Source organism: Mustelus asterias, chromosome 30, assembly GCF_964213995.1.
Source record: "Mustelus asterias chromosome 30, sMusAst1.hap1.1, whole genome shotgun sequence".
Classification (NCBI taxonomy): Eukaryota; Metazoa; Chordata; class Chondrichthyes; order Carcharhiniformes; family Triakidae; genus Mustelus; species Mustelus asterias.
The window spans coordinates 17697046-17717238 of NC_135830.1; the positions used below are offsets into that span (position 1 = coordinate 17697046).

The following is a 20193-nucleotide window of genomic DNA, read 5'->3' on the forward strand; positions in this document are numbered from 1 at the left end:
TGCTCTGGGGACGCGGATTCGAATCCCGGCACAGCAGATTGTGGAATTTGATTCAATAAATATATCTGGAATTAAGAATCGACTGATGGCGGTGAAACCATTGTCGATTATGGAAAAACCCCATCTGGTTCACTGAAGTTTGTTTATTAGTGTCACAAGAAGGCTTACTTTAACACAGCAATCAAGTTACTGAGAAAATCCCCCAGTCGCCATTCTCTGACGCCTGTTCGTGTACATTGAGGGAGAATTTAGCATGGCCAATGTACCTAACCAGCACCTCTTTCAGACTCTGGGAGGAAGCGGGAGCACACGCATGTAGCCACGGAGAGAATGTGCAGAGTCCACACAGAGACACAAGCCAGGAATCGAACCCGGATTCCTGGTGCTGTGAGGTAGCAGTGCATACCACTGTGCCACCAGATTGAGAAGGCGGTGCCTTCATGAATAACCTCACCCAGTACGGCGATTGACACCGGGCTGTTGGCATCGCTCTGCATCCCAAACCAACCGTGCAATCATCTGAGCTTACCCGACCCCCGAAGCACTCCACACGGATCCACTGAAAGGTTGTCCCAATTCTTCAACTGAAATTCGGAACGGCGCTTCCTGTCACTAACATTTATTTTTATTCATTCGTGGGACACGGGCATCGCTGGCTGGCCAGCATTTATTGCCCATCCCTCGTTGAGAGCCAACACATTGCTGTGGATCTGGAGTCACATGTGGACCAGACCAGGTAAGGACGGCAGACTTCCTTCCACAAAGAACATGAGTGAACGAGAACCATCAGTAGATTCTTATTTCCAGATTTTTTTATTGACTTGAAATTTGCTCATCTGACGTGCTGGGATTCGAACACGGGTCCCCAAAACGTTAGCTGAGTTTTTGGTTCATAGTTTAGCGACAATGCCACTCGGCCATCGCCGTCCCAGTGTGTCAGATTGCAACCCATATAATTTGAGGATAACCATCTATCCAAGGCCTGCAATGTTTCCATTGAAAAATAACTTACTGTGTGTTGCATTTTTTTCACATTGCCACTCATGATGATGAGAGTCTGATTACTTACTCAATAAGAGTGCTCAGGATCTCAGTATCATCCGCCAACAGATCATGAGTTACTCTCAGTAGAAAGCTTATGCACTGCATAGCAATCCCGATTGATTCGCATGGTGGCACAGTGGTTAGCACTACTGCCTCCCAGTGCTCGGGTCCCAAGTTCGATTCCCGGCTTGGGACCCGAGTCTGTGAGGAGTTTTCATGGGTTTTCTCTGGGTCCTCCAGTTTCCTCCTTCAGCTGAAAAATGAATTTAGCACCAAATATTTCTCCTAAGTTAACCTTGTTTTTCAATCTCTTTATTCACCTCCCCTGGTTGATAAGACCTCCTCGGTGAAGTGGAGAAGTCGATATATTGTGCTGCGTGAGGCATTGCATTTGAGTGAGACAGGCTGGTGATTCAGTGTATCTTTCTCCGTCTGTCATTTCCCATATGTTATAAGCATTATGTTATTCCAATAAATTAAATGTGAGAAATTTAACTTCTGGAAATAAACATGGAAGGAAAATGAGCTAACTGTTTTCTGATTTATACATAACTCATAGCAAGGAATTGGAATTCAGACACTCTCTTTGTGAGCAGCACTGAGTGTGGCTTTGGACAGAGTGTGGAGGTTTGGTGAGAGGAGGGAGTTCAGTGATGAGTGGAGGGCGCGACTCCTTCGCCTTTCTAACTTTTTCACCCTGTGGGAATTGGTTTCTGCTTTTCTACAGGGGAAGTGGCGAGCTGTTGATGGATATCCAGTTAGTGGTCAAGAACCATTTTCCGAAGGTTGAAATTTGTCCTGCACTTTGTGATGAGATTTATTAATATCTAAAATAACTGATTGAATAAAATGAATAATTTGTGAATAAAGACGAATGAATAAATAAAGGAAACATTGCAACATAAGAAAAGGCATCTCGTCGTCTATGGGTAAGAAATAAGCGGATAATTGAAGGGAATGCAGAAGGTCTGGACATAAGTTTTTAAAAATCAATGAGAAATGCAAAAGGAAACTATGAAATTAAATTATTTCAGAGTATAAAAATAACCAGTAAAATGTTCTACAGACAAATAAATAACAAAATAAATGTTATGTTAGGGATAAGGCCACGAGGGGATACACATGATAAACTAGCAGGTAATAACAGCAAAATACTCATCAATTACATTGTCTAGATATTTTCCAGGGAGACCATGTTGAACATAATATCAAATGAAGAGATAAAAAAGAATGTGAAACATTTAAGGGAGAAAAGGGCGAGCTAATTGATGACCTGATTAGAACGAGGATGACAATAGCTGTCCGAGATCAATTTTATACAAGTCTATTAAACTAAGCAGGAAATATATGTGACAGAATATGTTCAGGAAGTTAGTTCAAGAAGCAATTAATTTAGCATCTGTGGTAAGAAGGATAATGGAATCTTTACTCAAAGATGCATACAGGCATGTATACAAAGATGTATACGACAGGCATGTATACAAAGATGTATACTACAGGCCTCCCCATAGCCCACGGGAAATTGAGGAACGGATATGTAAGGAGATTCTGGACAGGTGCAGAAAAAATAGGGTTGTTGTAGTGGGAGATTTTAATTTCCCTCACATAGACTGGAAATCGCTTCGGGCTGGACGGGGAAGAATTTATAAAATGCGTACAGGAAGGTTCTTTGGAACAATATGTTGACAGTCCAACTAGAAAGGGGGCTATACTGGACATAGTACTGGGGAATGAGCCCGGTCCAGTCATCAAAATTGCAGGAGGGGAACATGTGGCACATAGTGACCACAATTCTGTAAACTTTAGGTTAGTAATGGAAAAAGATGAGTGTTGTCCTATGGGTCAGGTACACAATTGGGGGAAGGCTAGCTACAGCCGGATTAGGCAGGATTTGGTAGCTGTTGATTGGGAGAGGCTGTTCGTGGGTAAATCCACATCTGGCATGTGGGAGTCTTTTAAGGAGCAGTTGATAGGACTGCAGGACAGGCATGTGCCTGTAAAGAGGAAGGATAGGAAAGGTAGGGTTCGAGAGCCGTGGATAACCAGTGAAATTGTGGTTCTAATCAAAAAGAAAAAAGCGGCATACATGAGGTCCAGACACTTAAAAACAGATGGAGCACTGGAGGAATACAGAGAAAGGAGAAAATAACTCAAACAGGGACTGAGAAGGGCAAAAAGGGGTCTCGAAATGTCCTTGGCAGACAGGATTAAGGAGAATCCTAAGGCATTTTATGCATACGTTAGGAACAAGAGGGTTGTTAGGGAAATAATCGGACCTCTCAGGGACAAAGGTGGGGAAGTATGCTTGGGATCAAAGGTAGTAGGTGAGATCCTAAACGAATACTTTGCATCAGTATTCACAAAGGAGAGGGACATGTTGACTGGTATTGTCTGAGGGAGATGTGTTGACCCGTTAGAAAAAATCTCATTCACAAGGGAGGAAGTGTTAGTTTTTATAGGAAACATTAAGACAGACAAATCCCCAGGGCCAGATGGCATCTATCCTAGACTCCTCAGGGAGGCGAGAGATGCAATTTCTCGGCCTCTAACAGAAATCTTTGTCTCTTCACTGGAGACAGGTGAATTTCCAAGAGAATTGGAGGATAGCAAATGTGGTCCTGTTGTTTAAGAAGATTGGCAAGGAAAACCCGGGTATTTATAGGCCGGTGAGCTTGACGTCCGTGGTAGGGAAGTTGTTGGAGAAGATTCTTAGAGATAGGATACATGCGCATTTAGAACTGAATAATCTCATTAGCAATAGACAGCATGGTTTTGCACGAGGGAGGCCATGCCTCACAAATTCGGTTGAGTTTTTTGAGGAGTTAACAAAAACGAATGACGAGGGAAGGGCTGTGGATGTCGTCTCTATGGATTTTAGGAAAGCGTTTGACAAGTTCCCTCATGGCAGGCTTGTGCAAAAGGTTAACTCTCACGGGATAAAAGGTGAGCTAGCTAGATGGGTGGAGAACTGGCTAAGCCATAGAAGACAGAGGGTAGCAGTGGAGGGGTCTTTTTCCGGTTGGATGTCTGTGACTAGTGGTGTTCCGCAGGGCTCTGTACTGGGACCTCTGCTGTTTGTGATATATATATAAATGATTTGGAGGAAGATGTAACTGGTGTGATCAATCTTCGGATGACATGAAGATTGCTGGAGTTGCGGATAGTGCTGAACTTTGTCACAGAATACAGCAGGATATACATGGGCTAGAACATTGGGCGGAGAAATGGCAAATGGAATTTAATCCAGATAAATGCGAAGTGATGCATTTCGATAGATCTAATGTAAGGGGGAGCTATACAGTAAATGGCAGAACCATCAGGAGTATAGACACACAGAGGGACCTGGGTGTACAAGTCCACAGACCCTTAAAAGTGGCAGCAGAGGTGGAGAGGGTGGTGAAGAAGGCATATGGCATGCTTGCCCTTATTGGACGGGGCATAAAATATAAAATTTGGCATATGACAAATTTGGCAGCTGTATAGAACGATGTTTAGACCACATTCGGAATACTGCGTCCAGTTCTGGTCGCCACACAACCAGAAAGACGTGGGGACGTTGGAAAGAGTACAGAGAAGGTTTACCAGGATGTTCCTTAGTATGGAGTTTCTTAGCAATTAGGAGAGTTTGGGTAAACTGGGGTTGTTCTCTCTGGAGGATGAGGGGCGACCTAATAGAGGTGTATATAATTATGAAGGGCATAGTTAGAGTGAACAGTGGGAAGCTTTTTCCCAGGTCGGAGGTGACAAAGAACAAAGAACAAAGAACAGTACAGCACAGGAAACAGGCCCTTCGGCCCTCCAAGCCTGTGCCGCTCCTTGGTCCAACTAGACCAATCGTTTGTATCCCTCCATTCCCAGGCTGCTCATGTGACTATCCAGGTAAGTCTTAAACGATGTCAGCGTGCCTGCCTCCACCACCCTACTTGGCAGCGCATTCCAGGCCCCCACCACCCTCTGTGTAAAAAACGTCCCTCTGATGTCTGAGTTATACTTCGCCCCTCTCAGCTTGAGCCCGTGACCCCTCGTGATCGTCACTTCCGACCTGGGAAAAAGCTTCCCACTGTTCACCCTATCTATACCCTTCATAATCTTGTACACCTCTATTAGATCTCCCCTCATTCTCCGTCTTTCCAAGGAGAACAAACCCAGTCTACCCAATCTCTCCTCATAGCTAAGACCCTCCATACCAGGCAACATCCTGGTAAACCTTCTCTGCACTCTCTCTAACGCCTCCACGTCCTTCTGGTAGTGCGGCGACCAGAACTGGACGCAGTACTCCAAATGTGCCCTAACCAGCGTTCTATACAGCTGCATCATCAGACTCCAGCTTTTATACTCTATACCCCGTCCTATAAAGGCAAGCATACCATATGCCTTCTTCACCACCTTCTCCACCTGTGTTGCCACCTTCAAGGATTTGTGGACTTGCACACCTAGGTCCCTCTGTGTTTCTATACTCCTGATGACTCTGCCATTTATTGTATAACTCCTCCCTACATTATTTCTTCCAAAATGCATCACTTCGCATTTATCCGGATTAAATTCCATCTGCCACCTCTCCGCCCAATTTTCCAGCCTATCTAAATCGTGCTGTATTGCCCGACAATGCTCTTCGCTATCCGCAAGTCCAGCCATCTTCGTGTCATCCGCAAACTTGCTGATTACACCAGTTACACCTTCTTCCAAATCATTTATATATATCACAAATAGCAGAGGTCCTAGTACAGAGTCCTGCGGAACACCAGTGGTCACAGACCTCCAGCCAGAAAAAGACCCTTCGACCACGACCCTCTGTCTCCTATGGCCAAGCCAGTTCTCCACCCATCTAGCCACTTCTCCTGGTATCCCATGAGCCTTAACCTTCTTAACCAACCTGCCATGTGGGACTTTGTCAAATGCCTTACTGAAATCCATATAGACGACATCCACGGCCCTTCCTTCATCAACCGTTTTTGTCACTTCCTCAAAAAACTCCACCAAATTTGTAAGGCACGACCTCCCTCTTACAAAACCATGCTGTCTGTCACTAATGAGATTGTTCCGTTCTAAATGCACATACATCCTGTCTCTAAGAATCCTCTCCAACAACTTCCCTACCACGGACGTCAAACTCACCGGACTTTAATTTCCTGGGTTATCCCTGCTACCCTTCTTAAACAACGGGACCACATTCGCTATCCTCCAATCCTCAGGGACCTCACCCGTGTCCAAAGAAGCGACAAAGATTTCCGTCAGAGGCCCAGCAATTTCATCTCCCGTCTCCCTGAGCAGTCGAGGATAGATGCCATCGGGCCCTGGGGCTTTGTCAGTTTTGATGTTCCCTAAAAAACCTAACACTTCCTCTCTTGTAATGGAGATTTTCTCTAACGGGTCAACACCTCCCTCCGAGACACTCCCGGTTAACACGCCCCTCTCCTTCGTGAATACCGATGCAAAGTATTCATTTAGGATCTCCCCTATTCCCTTGGGTTCTAAGCATAATTCCCCTCCTTTGTCCCTGAGAGGTCCGATTTTCTCCCTGACAACTCTTTTGTTCCTAACGTATGAATAGAATGCCTTAGGATTCTCCTTAATCCTGCCTGCCAAGAACATCTCGTGACTTCGTTTTGCCCTTCTAACTCCCTGTTTGAGTTCTTTCCTACTCTCTTTGTATTCCTCCAGAGCTCCATCTGTTTTCAGTTGCCTGGACTTAACGTACGCCTCCCTTTTCATTTTAATCAGATCCTCAATTTCCCTGGTTATCCACGGCTCTCGAATCCTACCTTTCTTATCTTTCCTTTTTACAGGCACATGCCTATCCTGCAGCCTTATCAATAGTTCCTTAAAAGACTCCCACATGCCAGACGCGGACTTACCCTCGAACACAAGGGGTCACGGGTTCAAAGTGAGGGGGGGCAAGGGTCAACACAGATGTCAGAGGGACGTATTTTACACAGAGGGTGGTGGAGGCCTGGAATGCACTGCCAAGCAAGGTGATTGAGGCGGACGCGCTGGGATTGTTTAAGGTTTATCTAGATAGCCACATGAACAGACTGGGAATAGAGGGATACAAAAGGATGTTCAAGTGGGCGTATGAACGGGGCCTGCTTGGAGTGTCGAAGTCCTGTTCCTGTTCTGTATTGTTCTTTGTTCTTTGCTCTTTGATGTAATTGTAAAACGTCTAGAAACTGGAAATCTAGGGGAAGATCTTGAGTTTGCTCTCACTGTCTGTGGCAATGGAGACGAGGGCTCATGCTCCGACAAAGCCTGAAGTCTTGAATCTCGCCAGCGAAATCACAACTTCTGTTTTTTCCGCCCCTCGCTGGCGGCGTAATCAGGTTCACGTCGACTACAGGTCTGAAGCTAATTGAAATACATCTCCATAAATTCACATATTATTAAAACCCCTCCTTGCCCGATACCGAGCCCGAGGCGTCCGTTCACCTCTCGCCAATGTGATGTGAACATTGTGAATGATACTTGTGTGTTTAAATTTAAGCACAGCCACTGGGAGAGAGGGACATGGCCAGACATTAGCCTGACAATGCCCAAGCTTTGCCGTTTGTCACAGGTTCGCACTGCCAGATTGGCATGGCCATGGTGCCAACCTGGCAGTGCCAACCTGTGCTTGGGAGCAGTGCCAGGGCCAGACCCCAGTGGGACCCTCATGGGGAACGGTGGGGGGGGGAATTCATTTATTTGTGGGGATGGGGCAAACGGACGTGGGAGCTGTGGATGCTGGTGATGGCCGTTTGGGTGTTGGTGGAGGGGGTCGCCAGCATTGACTGCGTGGGTGGGTGGGATTTGGGGGGGAAGTGGTCCGATGTTTGGAGGAAGAGGGGTGGGTGAGTGTCCGCTTTGATTGCTGAGGCTGAATGCCAGCCATGATGGGGGCGGGGCGTGGCACTGGAGTGGAACCCCTGAGACCTCCTTGATGGGATGGGTTTTCGAATACTCTTTGGACAGATAGGGGTGCCCTTTAGATATGGTGCCCCGATCTCAGTGCAGTCAGGCTTTGCCGTTGTGCTGAGGCCCCGAACTTCTCCAGAACGACATGAAACATTCACCCTTTTTTGTGACAATGTGCATTTAAATCTGGAGAGAAAACCAGCCTGTTTCTGCGGAAAGAGACATGCTGTTTCTCTTGCCGAAGCCAATACAATGGGGGGAATTTTCCTGACTTGTAGCGGGCAGGGGACAGACCATGCAATGGTCCGGTGACTTTGGGTGGGATTTGCCGGTTTTGGGGCGAGCGAGGAAGAAAAATCCCACCCAATGTCTTTTTTGATAAAATTTCACCCCTAATGAATTCCAAAAGGGAAGATCATACTTGACCAACCTTATTCTGTTCTTTGAAGAGCAACAAAAATGATCAAACTATTGAATTTGTTTGGATTTCTAAAAACCTTGACAATGTATTCCACAGTTGACTTATGGTGAAGGTCAGAATATGTGGAGTCAAGGGACAAGTTTCGGCAAAGTGGCACTTTGGTTAGCTCCAGGGACCCAGTTTCAACTCCGGCTTCGGGTGACTGCCTGTGTGGAGTTTGCACATTCTCCCCATGTCTGCATAGATTTCCCTTGGCTGCTCTGGTTTCCTTCCACAGTCCAAAGACATGCTGGTTAGGTCGATTGGCCATGCTAAATTGCCCCTTAGTATCAGGGTGATTTGCAGGATAAATACGTGGGGTTACGGGGATACGGCCTCTGTGGGATTGTTGTCAGTGCAGGCTCGATGGGCAGAATGGCCTCCTGTGCAGTAGGGATTCAATGAAAAAGTTTGTCAATGAAGTTGGTCATCACCTGCAAGCTGGAAAAGATGTGCTCCAAACGCTGTAAAAAGCACTGTGTCAAGTTAAAGCTGTGTGACAGTGAAGGCCGGCTTTCTGGCATGCCTGCAAATGCACCAATAATTTTATTTAGGGGCGGCACGGTGGCACAGTGATTAGCACTGCTGCCTCACAGCGTCAGGGACCCAGGTTCAATTCCGGCCTCGGGTGACTGTATGTGTGAAGCTTGCGTATTTCCCCACGTTTCCGTGGGCTTCCTCTGGGTGCTCCGGTTTCTTCCCAACTCCAAATATGTGTGAGTTAAGTTAATTGTCCATGATCAATTGTCCCTTAATGTCAGAGGGATTGGGAGGGTAAATATGTGGGATGATGGGGATAAGACGGGACCTGGGTGGGGTTGTTGTCGGTGCAGGCTCGATGGGCCAAATGGCCTCCTTGCATAATGTAAATTATATTATTCTATAACTTGAAGAATGCATACCAAGATGTCTATAATTCAGAAAAGGGAGACCAGGGGTTAAAGGTAGTTACTTGATTGACAAGTGGTTGTAGAGGATTGCTTCTCTGAGTGGAGGCCTGTGACTAGTGGTGTGCCGCAGGGATCGGTGTTGGGTCCATTGTTGTTTGTCATCTATATCAATGATCTGGATGATAATGTGGTCAATTGGATCAGCAGGTTTGCTGATGATACAAAGATTGGAGGTGTAGTGGACAGTGAGGAAGGTTTCAAAGCTTGCAGAGGGATTTGGACGAACTAGAAAAATGGGCTGAAAAATGGCAAATGGAATTTAACGCAGACAAGTGTGAGATATTGCACTTTGGAAGGACAAACCAAAGTAGAACGTACAGGGTAAATGGTAGGACTCCGAAGAGTGCAGTTGAACAGAGGGATCTGGGAATACAGGTACAGAGTTCCCTAAAAGTGACGTCACAGGTGGATAAGGTCGTAAAGAGTGCCTTTGGTACATTGGCCTTTATAAATCGGAGTATCGAGTATAAAAGTTGGAGTATTATGGTAAGGTTATATAAGGCATTGGTGAGGCCGAATTTGGAGTATTGTGTACAGTTTTGGTCACCTAGTTACAGGAAGGATGTAAATAAGATTGAAAGAGTGCAGAGAAGGTTCACACGGATGTTGCCGGGACTTGAGAAGCTGAGTTGCAGAGAGAGATTGAATAGGTTGGGACTTTATTCCCTGGAGCGTAGAAGATTGAGGGGAGATTTGATAGAGGTGTATAAGATTTTGATGGGTATAGATAGAGTGAATGCGAGCAGGCTTTTTCCGCTGAGGGTCGGGGAGAAAAAAACCAGAGGGCATGGGTTAAGGGTGAAAGGAGAATGGTTTAAAGGGAATATTAGGGGGGGCTTCTTCACGCAGAGAGTGGTGGGAGTGTGGAATGAGCTGCCGGATAAAGTGGTAAATGCGGGGTCACTTTTAACATTTAATAAAAACTTGGACGGGTTCATGGATGAGAGGGGTGTGGAGGGATATGGTCCAAGTGCAGGTCAGTGGGACTAGGCATAAAATGGTTCGGCACAGACAAGAAGGGCCAAAAGGCCTGTTTCTGAGCTGTAATTTTCTATGGTTCTATGGTTCTAAGTGATGGGGAGCAGTGTTCCATCGGATTGGTGCTCGGTCCATTGTTACTCACCATTTAATACAAGTCCGAAAGGCGTGTTGGTTAGGGTGCATTGGCCATGCTAAATTCTCCCTCAGTGTACCAGAACAGGCGCCGGAATTTGGTGACTAGGGGATTTTCACACTAACTTCATTACAGTGTTAATGTAAGCCTACTTGTGTCACTAATAAATAAACTTTAATAAACTTTAAACATGATTTGAACTTGTAAATCAGGGTGAAATTTTGACATTTTCACAAAGAATTGGGAGACGGGATGTAGTTGGCACAGTGTAGTATTGCCACCAAATACAGTGTGACATTAAGAAACGGAATCGCCATGTAGTTGGAAAGCAAGGTAAATGTGGGCTAATGCAAGTTTTAGTGATAAAAATGAGAAGGCCACATACTCCTGGGAAATAATTGTTTACATTGGGTAGAGGAACAGATGGATCGGGGGTAGAGGTACATTTGCCTGAGTTTTAATGCTGTCCAGTTCAGGATGGCAGGAAGCCGCTTGTGTTGCCAGCTCATTCAGAGGGTGGGCAGCTCAGAAGCCTCTGCATTGCCGTCAGGAGAGGTGAGGTATGTGGGAGACATTGGGAACTGAGGCAGCAAAGTTAGAAAAACATTTGGAAAGCCAAGTAGCAAAGGCTGCAATGGGATCATTGGGACTTTGAGGAGGCCTTGCTTACATGTTGCTCCCACATTAACCATCGAGCCTAACCTCTGGGCTGCATCATTCTAGCTGGCAGAACCCCCATGTAGTGAATGTGGGGTCACTGTCACATTGGCAAAATGTTGATGATCGTGGAAAAGACCCTTCATTGGGCCTCTAATTTTGTAAATAAGCCACCCTTTCAATACAACTTTAACCTACGTTCTCTGTCTTTCAATTCTATCCCTCCAGAAATGAAATGCTTTTTTTTGCTTTAATGAGCCCTATTTCACTATTTCATTCGTTTTGTGATGGATAGTTAGAATTTGCCAGAGCCCAGCAGGAGGGCTGGGAGGCAGTGGGGCCGGGAAAATCTAAGGAGACGTGTCAGGAGCTGGCAGCGTCACTGTATCTGGCATTACTGCTCCACTGATAGAATGGCCCAGCGAAGGGACCATGTTGGGGAGGTAAACTGATGTTGCTCTCCTTCATGACTCTGAATTATTATTGCTGTTCCTGCTGTGGCCGGATCGCAATCCTGGAAGTCCCTCTCTAACAGCAGCATAAAGTGCCCACACCGCATGGACTGCAACGCTTCAAGAAGGCAGCTCTCTCTCAGGGGAAATTATGGATGTGAATAAATACTCATCATGGCAGGGACATTCATCTCTAATGAACAAATAAAAATAATTCACAGATCTTTGGGCGTATGAAATTTGAAGTAACCAGCTGCAGAGAAATCTTTGGAGAAAGCATGGAGAGGAGAATGCTGTCTGACAAAGCAGTCGGTGTGGTGGAAGGGCAGGGGAATTTGGCTCAGTGAATAACTCTTCCAACCAACTTCCAATGGAATGGAGCAAATGGCTACAATTTATGTATAAAGTGTTGTGTTACAGAAAGCAGTATGACAAGCCAAACACCATAACAGTGAACATGGGTGAGCCAGATTTGTGGCCTGGAGACGCCAAGTGTTGGTGAGGTGGATTTTTCAGGGTCAGCTAAATTGAAATTGCTTTTGTTGTGTTGAAATCTAATTCCTATACAATATCAAGTTCTCCAGCCAATCGTATTCCAATTTTACTTCCTTAAAATACTTATGGGACAGCAGTGTAGCTTGCTGGGCCTTTCCAAAATGGATTCAGAGTTCCATGTATACGAGATCTGTTCAGAATGGCAGGTTTCTTTCCCTAAACGATGTTAGTGAACCAGCTCAAATTTTAATACAATTTGAAGCTTCATGTTCACCATGACTGATATTAGCTTTTCTTCAGAGGTCTATTTAATTCACTGAATTTAAATCCACTAACAAAAGGTGGGATTTGAATTTACATCTTCTGATTATTCGTCCAGTCCTCTGACTACCACGCCTGAGATTAAGGTCCCACTGAATTAAAGGATGTTACAGCTGGCATTTTTAAAAGAGAAGTTTTGAAACAGATTTTTCTTCAATCTGGAATGACACAGAAGTGGGAAATCTGAACAATCCAAAAAGAGCTTTCAAATCATCGATGAATGTTTGGGAAGCAGCTGCTCATACTGAACAGTGGAGTTTATTCGAAAACAGGATTTGAGGCACTGTGTTCAGATATCGGTTGCAAAGTAGGAGTGGAGACGCAATCACCTTGTAATGCATGGAACTGACTAGGTGCAGGGTGATCTCCTGGACGAGTTTTCATTGGCCTATGGGGATCGGAGAGGAATTTACCAGCAAATGTTTCTGCCAAATTAACCTTGTTTTTCATTCTGTTTATTCACCTACCCTGGTTGATAAGGCCTCCTGGCTGAAGTGGAGAAGTCCCACTTGTGCTGCACAAGTCATTGCATTTGAGTGAGACAGGCTGAATGCACCGTCTTTCTCCGTCTGTCATTTCCCATGTGTTTTACGCATCATATTATTTCAACAACTTAAATATAACAAATGTAACTTGCGGAAATACAGTGAAATGAAAATGAACTTACTGTTTTCTGATTTATACATGGTCCATATCAAGGAATTGAAATTCAGACACTCTCTGTGTGAGCAGCACTGAGTGTGACTTTCGACAGAGTGTGGAATTTTGGTGAGAAGAGGGAGTTCAGTGTGGAGGGGAGGGTGCTACTCCTTTGCTTTTCTAACTTTTTCACCCTGTGGGAATTGGCTTCTGCTTTTCTACAAGGGAGGTGGGGAGCTGTTGGTGAATATCCAGTAACTGGTCAAGATCTATTTTCTGAAGTTTTAAAATTGTCCTGCTCTTTTGATAAGATTAATTACTATCTAAAATAAATAACTGAATAAAATAATAAAGTCGCTATTTAAAGATCAGAAGTATATCACGACAGGTGATGTGTCATGACTGCAGTATGTTGGTGCTCATGGATACTGGTGTTATCCAGGGCAAGCATGTCTGCAGTAAGTGTCTGCGTCTTGAGGAGCTTCGGGTCAGAGACATTCAGCTGGAGTTTGACACTGCAACACATCAGGGAGGGAGAGTTTTACCAGGAAGCTTTGATTCAGGAGGCGGTCACACCCCTTCAGATACAACCTTCCAGTTTGAAAAGTGGTCAGGGACAGGAGGATGTGACGGCTGCTGAGGTAGGTAAGGGGACCCAGAGGACAGGAGTGCAGCAGCGTCAGCCACTGCAATTGTCCAAGTATTACCAAATAAGCCTGTTGGACTTTAACCTGGTGTCGTGAGACTTCTTACTGTATTGTCCAACAGGTTTGAGGTTCTTTCAGCTGGTTTGGATGAGAATGGGGAATGAAGGTGGATGAGTCAGAGGTGTACAGAATGGAAACAGGCCCTTCGGCTCAGCCTGTCCATGCCACCCGGTTTTTACTACTAAACTAGTCGCTATTGCCCTCATTTGGGCCATATCCCTCGATACCCATCTTGCCCATGCAACTTTCTAAATGCTTTTTAAAAAGGAAAATTGCACCCGCTTCTCCATCTGCCTCTGGTAGCTTGTTCCAGACCTTCTGAGTGAACAAATTGCCCCTCTGGACCCTTTTGTATCTCTCCCCTCTCAACTTAAATCTGTGCCCTCCAGTTTTAGACAGCCCCATATTTGGGAAAACATGTTGACTATCTACCTTACCTGTTATTTTATCGACCTCTTAAGATCACCCCTAAACCTCCTACATTTCAGGGAAAAAGACCCAGTCTATCCAGCCTCTCGTTATAACTCAAACCACCAACCCTCGCTAGCATCCTAATAAATATTTTCTGCACTCTTTCCAGAATAATAATATTCTTTATATAATAGGATGACCGGAACTGTACGCAGTCTTCCAAGAGTGACCTTACTAATGTCGTGTACAACTTCAGCAAGAGGCCCCAAATCCTGTCTTCAATATTCTGACCAATATAACCAAGCATGCGGAATGAGTTCTTCACCACTCTGCCCACCTGTGACTCCAAGGAGCTGTTCACCTGTACCCCTCGATCTCTTTGTACTTTCAATCTCCCCAACACCCTCCCATTAACTGACTAAGTCCAGCCGTGGTTCGAGCTTCCAAAATGCATCACTTCGCATTTATCTAAATTAAACTCCATCTGCTATTCGTCATCCCACTAGCCCAATTGATCAAAATCCCGTTGCAATCTAAGATAACCTTCTTCACTTTCCACTATGGCACCAATCTTGGTGTCATCTACAAACTTACTAACCAAGCCTCCTAAATTCTCATCCAAGTCAGTCATATAAATGACAAATAACAGTGGAGCCAGCACTGAGCCCTGAGGCACGCCGCTGGTCACGGGCCTCCAGTATGAAAAATACTCCTCTACAACCCTCTGGCTTCTGTCAGCAAACCAATTTTGTATCCATTCTGTTACCTCACCCTGGATCCGTGAGATTTAACCTTATGCAACAACTTACCATGTGGTACCTTGTTAGCGGCCTTGCTAAAGTCCATAGACAACATCAACTGCACTGCCCTCATCTACCTTCTTGGTTACCCCTTCACAAAATTCAATCAAATTTGTGAAACATGATTTTCCACTCACAAAGCAATGCTGACTGTCCCCAATCAGTTCTTGCTTCCCTAAATACCTGATCCTTTCTCTCAAAATACCTTACAACAACGTACCCAACACAGATGTGAGGCTCACTGTCCTATAGTTCCGAAGCTTTTCCCTGCAGCCCGTTTTTAAACAAAGGCACACCAGTTGCTACCCTCCAATCTTTAGGCACGGGGGGTCCCATCGGTAGTGCATTGGACACAAACGCGATCCTTGCCCGGATCCAGACATTTCCTGCCAGAGTGCAGGTTCCGTCGGTAAAGTTGTACAAAGCTCTGTAGTCCATGGGATGTCGGCCCGCCAAGGTGTTTTGCATTTGAAGTACCCATTTGTATTGCATGACTTTTAGGTTCAAATCAATAGGAGCCTGGCGGCACCATGCGTCAGACATTGGTACTGTTAATTTAACACCGTCCATGCGAGCTGACGCCCTCGGGATAAAAGGAAGAAATCCGATTGAGGTTAGGGAGGCCTTAACATTGCTATCTCTTCAGGAGGCTCCGGGAAGCAGCGCCGTGTTCGAGGCCATGATATTGCCCATTTAAAAATAATGTACACTCCAGCTAAAAGAAAAATAAATGTGAACGCCCATTTGCAATGTGTTTCAGAGCGCTAACCCACACCTGGAAAGTTTCAGCATCCCAGCCGGTTTCCCATGTCGGGACCATGGTGGGTTAAGCCATTATCCTTTGGATTATAACTCTTCAGTTTTCATATCAATACAAGCACAAGTGTCATTGGTCATAATGATGACTTCCGGTCCGGTCCGGTCCATTTGCGTGCAAAATTTCCTTATACAGGGTCACTCTCACCAATACTCTGTCCCCGCTCGTAAACAGCTGCCTCCATTCCATCATTTTCCTCACAGAAAATACGGAATGTTTTGGTGATATTAGGCAATCCCAAAGCTGGTGCTGTCACAAAAGCCTGCTCCAAATCTGAAAAAGCCTGCACATCTGCATCTCCCCCGCCCCTCTATATTTTCCTGACTCGCCATTCCTCCCTTCATTAAGTCCTGTCAGGTCTTGAGGACTTGGGCATGATCTTCCACAAACTTCCTACAAATGCGAAAAAGTCTTCAATACATGTCTTTCCCCTTTTCTGGTGAAAAGCCTTTGTACACAAATAGCCTTCCCCCGTTCCTCTGCAATCTTCTTTTTCCAAATTCTATAACCTAATAACATCTTTGAAACAGAATTCAAACCTTTCAATTTGATCCCAGGCCATAACTTGCTTTGATTGTTATCTTAAATCACATTGTTAAGGTGATGTGATTTAAGGTAACCTTCATACACATAACGTGTATTAAGCTAACATGCTTACAGCACATTTTCTTATGTCAGAATCATCCCAAACTGAGAAAGCAGTGTTGTGGTCTTTCAACTGCCCATTGGTGTCTATCTTATCTCTTTTTCTTTCTTTTGAGAAAACTTGGTCCCTTGTCCCTTCATCCATGGCATTCTACTTCCTAGAATCCCTTTAATGGTCTGTCTTGTATCCACTGAATCCCACTTTTGATTCGGTCCTCCTCTGTTTACTATCAGCCCCTCTGTAACATATATTTTATTACCCTGTTCATTTTATTTTCTTATTTATTCCACTGAATCATTTCCCTCACCTCTAATTATATTATTCTCTCAATTTGGTGTTATAGCCGGGCTCAAATTTATAGCCTGTCCCATATTCAAAATTTATAACAGGCTTTGTGTTCAGAACTAATGTTTGATTCACTACTTTACATATCCATGTCACGCATTTTAACTGAAATGCATTTTGGCAGTATAATAATTCCCTTCATTAAACACGTGCTTCCATTCTACCTTATGTAACTCCCCGCTAAACTTTCAGTCCCCACTCTTTAAGATTTTTGATTTTATATCTTATTTTATATATTTTATGTATATATTTATATATATATATATATATATATTTACATATATCTATATATATATATATATGATATATTTTATATCTTAAAACTACTGCCAGTCTTATAACAAAAGGATCCATCCTGTCTGGGACAAAGAACAAAGAACAAAGAACAATACAGCACAGGAACAGGCCCTTCGGCCCTCCAAGCCCGCGCCGCTCCCCGGTCCTGGATTGAATCCTGAATCCAGGATCCCCGCCCAATTTTCCAGCCTATCTACATACCAATATCCTATCCACCGAGCTGTCCCTCACAGCTACGATGCTTTGTTCATTACAACCTATTAACTTCACCCCACCCCCCCCATTCCAGACCATGTGATCTCCAGGGAGAGGCGAAAACCCTGAGTGAAAAACCCCAGGGCCAATATGGGGAAAAAAAATCTGGGAAATTCCTCTCCGACCCCCTGAGGCGATCGAAACGAGTCCAGGAGATCACAATGGCCCCGATCGGAAAATGCTTCCCAACCCTAGTCATTTCCACTTCCACGAACACCATATGAATTCCCTGCCCCCGAGACAGGTTCCCAACTATCCGCAGTCTCACTCTGTACTGGCACCAGCAAGATGATCATAGAATGAAGCCTTGAAACGAGAAACCAGGAACAATTAGCCCGCGCCGCTCTCTGGTTTATGTAACACAATGGTTTAATTCACTGCTAATTTCAGCAGGGACGGACTAAGTTCGCTCAGATGGAAACCATCACTTCAAATGCTCCGGATTAATTGTTTCCATTTATCTTTTTACTCTCAGTTATAATAAGAATACATTTTCGAATTTCACAAAAAGCCTGATCCAGATTAATTCAAAATAAGTTTTGTTTTTATCACTTTTAAATATCCCAACGAAATTAAGACTTTTACACTTTCTAACAATCGCTCCAGTTTAAGCTCAACATTTGCATGATTTATTATTTCTGCAGGTCTGCATCTGTAGCAAACACAGGCAGATACAAAATCAAGCCAACTGTGTGCTGAAATGGTTAACTCTCCTCCAACGTTTCAGATGCAATGTAATGCCATCTTGAAATTGATTTTTCTTTTCCAACATGGCAGAGCTCAAATCTCTGTCCGATTCCTATTCTTGAAAATGACCATGGCCACCAAGATTGAGGAACTCTGACCCTGCCTCAATTGCACTATCGTAAAATTTCAACTGGGGGAAAGTAATTTATTAAAATTGCAATTAACTTTGACCTGCTATACCCTATTCCACCACATGATGCTCTTGATCGCACCATTACATCCTCTCTCTCTCTTTGCTATACACAGAGTCATTGCCTGCTTGTTTCTTTTAATCCTTTACTCCCCCCTTTGGTCTATGCTTCAGACCAACCAATTTGACCTGATTTGATCATGTTGTCAATAACTTTCTTATTCGGCTCTGTTAGGTGGCGGGACAAGGAGCCTTCTGGCCCCCATTCAAGATCGCTTTCTTCACTTGTCACGATTGGATGGGACTAGAACCGTTAGAACTCTACTCTCAGATGTCCGCTTCACTTATGATAGACACATCTTTTGGCTGATTGTCGGGTAAAAAGTCAGTTAGCTATTCTAATACAATAAACAATACCCGACAATGCTGACATCTCTTAACGAACTACCCAGCGACGTTTGACTGCTGGTCAGACCCTGTTCACAAGTTCGGAATTCATCAGTCGCCGAGCACCACCCGTGTCCCGGGATAAGTCTATACTTAGAATGAGTAAATACACTCACCCGGTTCTCTAATGTTATTGGTCATATAAGGAGTCCGAGTCACGGCACCAAACAGTTAGCGGGAGTCAATCTCAAAGAAATTACTCAACGCTCAGGGTTGGTCCTTGCATTCAACGGTTTATTTTTGCCGGCGGGGAGATGGCTCCTGTTAAAACCCAGGACCTCACTCCAACGAACAAAGGAAAAACATCAATTCTTACACATTTTTCAAACATCTGCACATGCTTGGACCTTATCTAATAATATTGATTCCAGATTACATACGCTAGTCACATATCCAATGAAACAGGCATGACATAAGGCTGGCTTATGCATGATCATCTCGTCGTCTCATGGACACGAATCATTAATGTTACTTTCCTTTCTCCCATCTGCAATCCTTGAGTTTACAATTCTTCTTCTCCAGTGGGCCTCCTTATCATTTTCTATTAATGCCCTCTCTAATCATATGTGTCTGGTTTTCATCTGAGACCTCGGACCTTAGATTGGTACTAGCCTCCAGTATCTGTGGTCTATTATACACAAGCTTACGATGAAGCCAGCTAATTGTGTTCAGGAATGTGGCTAAGCCAGCTGGTATTCATTTTGTGTCATTTTAAGGTTCTGAACTTCTGTTAATCATGGTGGAGCTTCAATGCATGCCATTTGTGATCGTATAACAATACATTCATTGACATTTAGTATGTGCTATCTATTCCCACCAATATAAATTGCTATACAGGCACCTACGAATATAAATTGTTATACAGAGACCTAAGCTAACTATATTCTTCCCTCTAAACCTATTATTAAAATCTCCCTTCAACAGTGGATAATGAATTTGCCTGCAAAAAACTGCTGGTATTGTGTGGGGGTCTGTTAAAAGAGGCACAAGGAACATTGAATGGGAACGAGGACCAAAGTTTTTGGATGCATGCGCAGACAATTGTGTGATATTTGGTTGACAGGAAGTGCATTGGGAGTGGAACAATTCTTTCGATGGAGTCTTTTGCATGTTTCCTTAATTGCAAGCTCCCACATGTTTTCCAGTATTCGAAACATATGATTATTATGGGGACAATATTTTGTTGGCTGCAGTTGCGTTATTTTCTCTGGAGTCATTATCTAGTGATCGAGAAATAAATAATTATTTGGAGAGGCATATTTATTTATAAAGTGGGTTCCATCATTTTCTGTGCGCTGTGCATGTTCCTATATTTCCTCCCAGGCATGTCATCGGCAAACTTCAGATACTTGGGCCTTTATCTATGACGTCATAAATGAGTGACTGGTGATTATATTCAAACATATAAGATCCCGAGGCAGCTTCACACGGTAGATAGTGGAATCCGTTTTCTACTTGTGCAAGAAAATCGGGCGACTGTAGCACGACTCAACATGGAGTTGGGAAGATTTGCGTTCCCACTTCCCAGAGAATGGTTGAGGCCGAGCCAATGAATATAATTGAGTGAACAC

The 20193-nt window shown here is 44.3% G+C and overlaps 1 protein-coding gene across 1 annotated transcript in view; it reads left to right on the top strand.

Annotated features, from left to right (window-relative positions):
• LOC144480811 (uncharacterized) overlaps nt 1–20193 on the top strand; it is a 992083-nt gene that overhangs the window by 596548 nt on the left and 375342 nt on the right. The window lies entirely within an intron of this gene.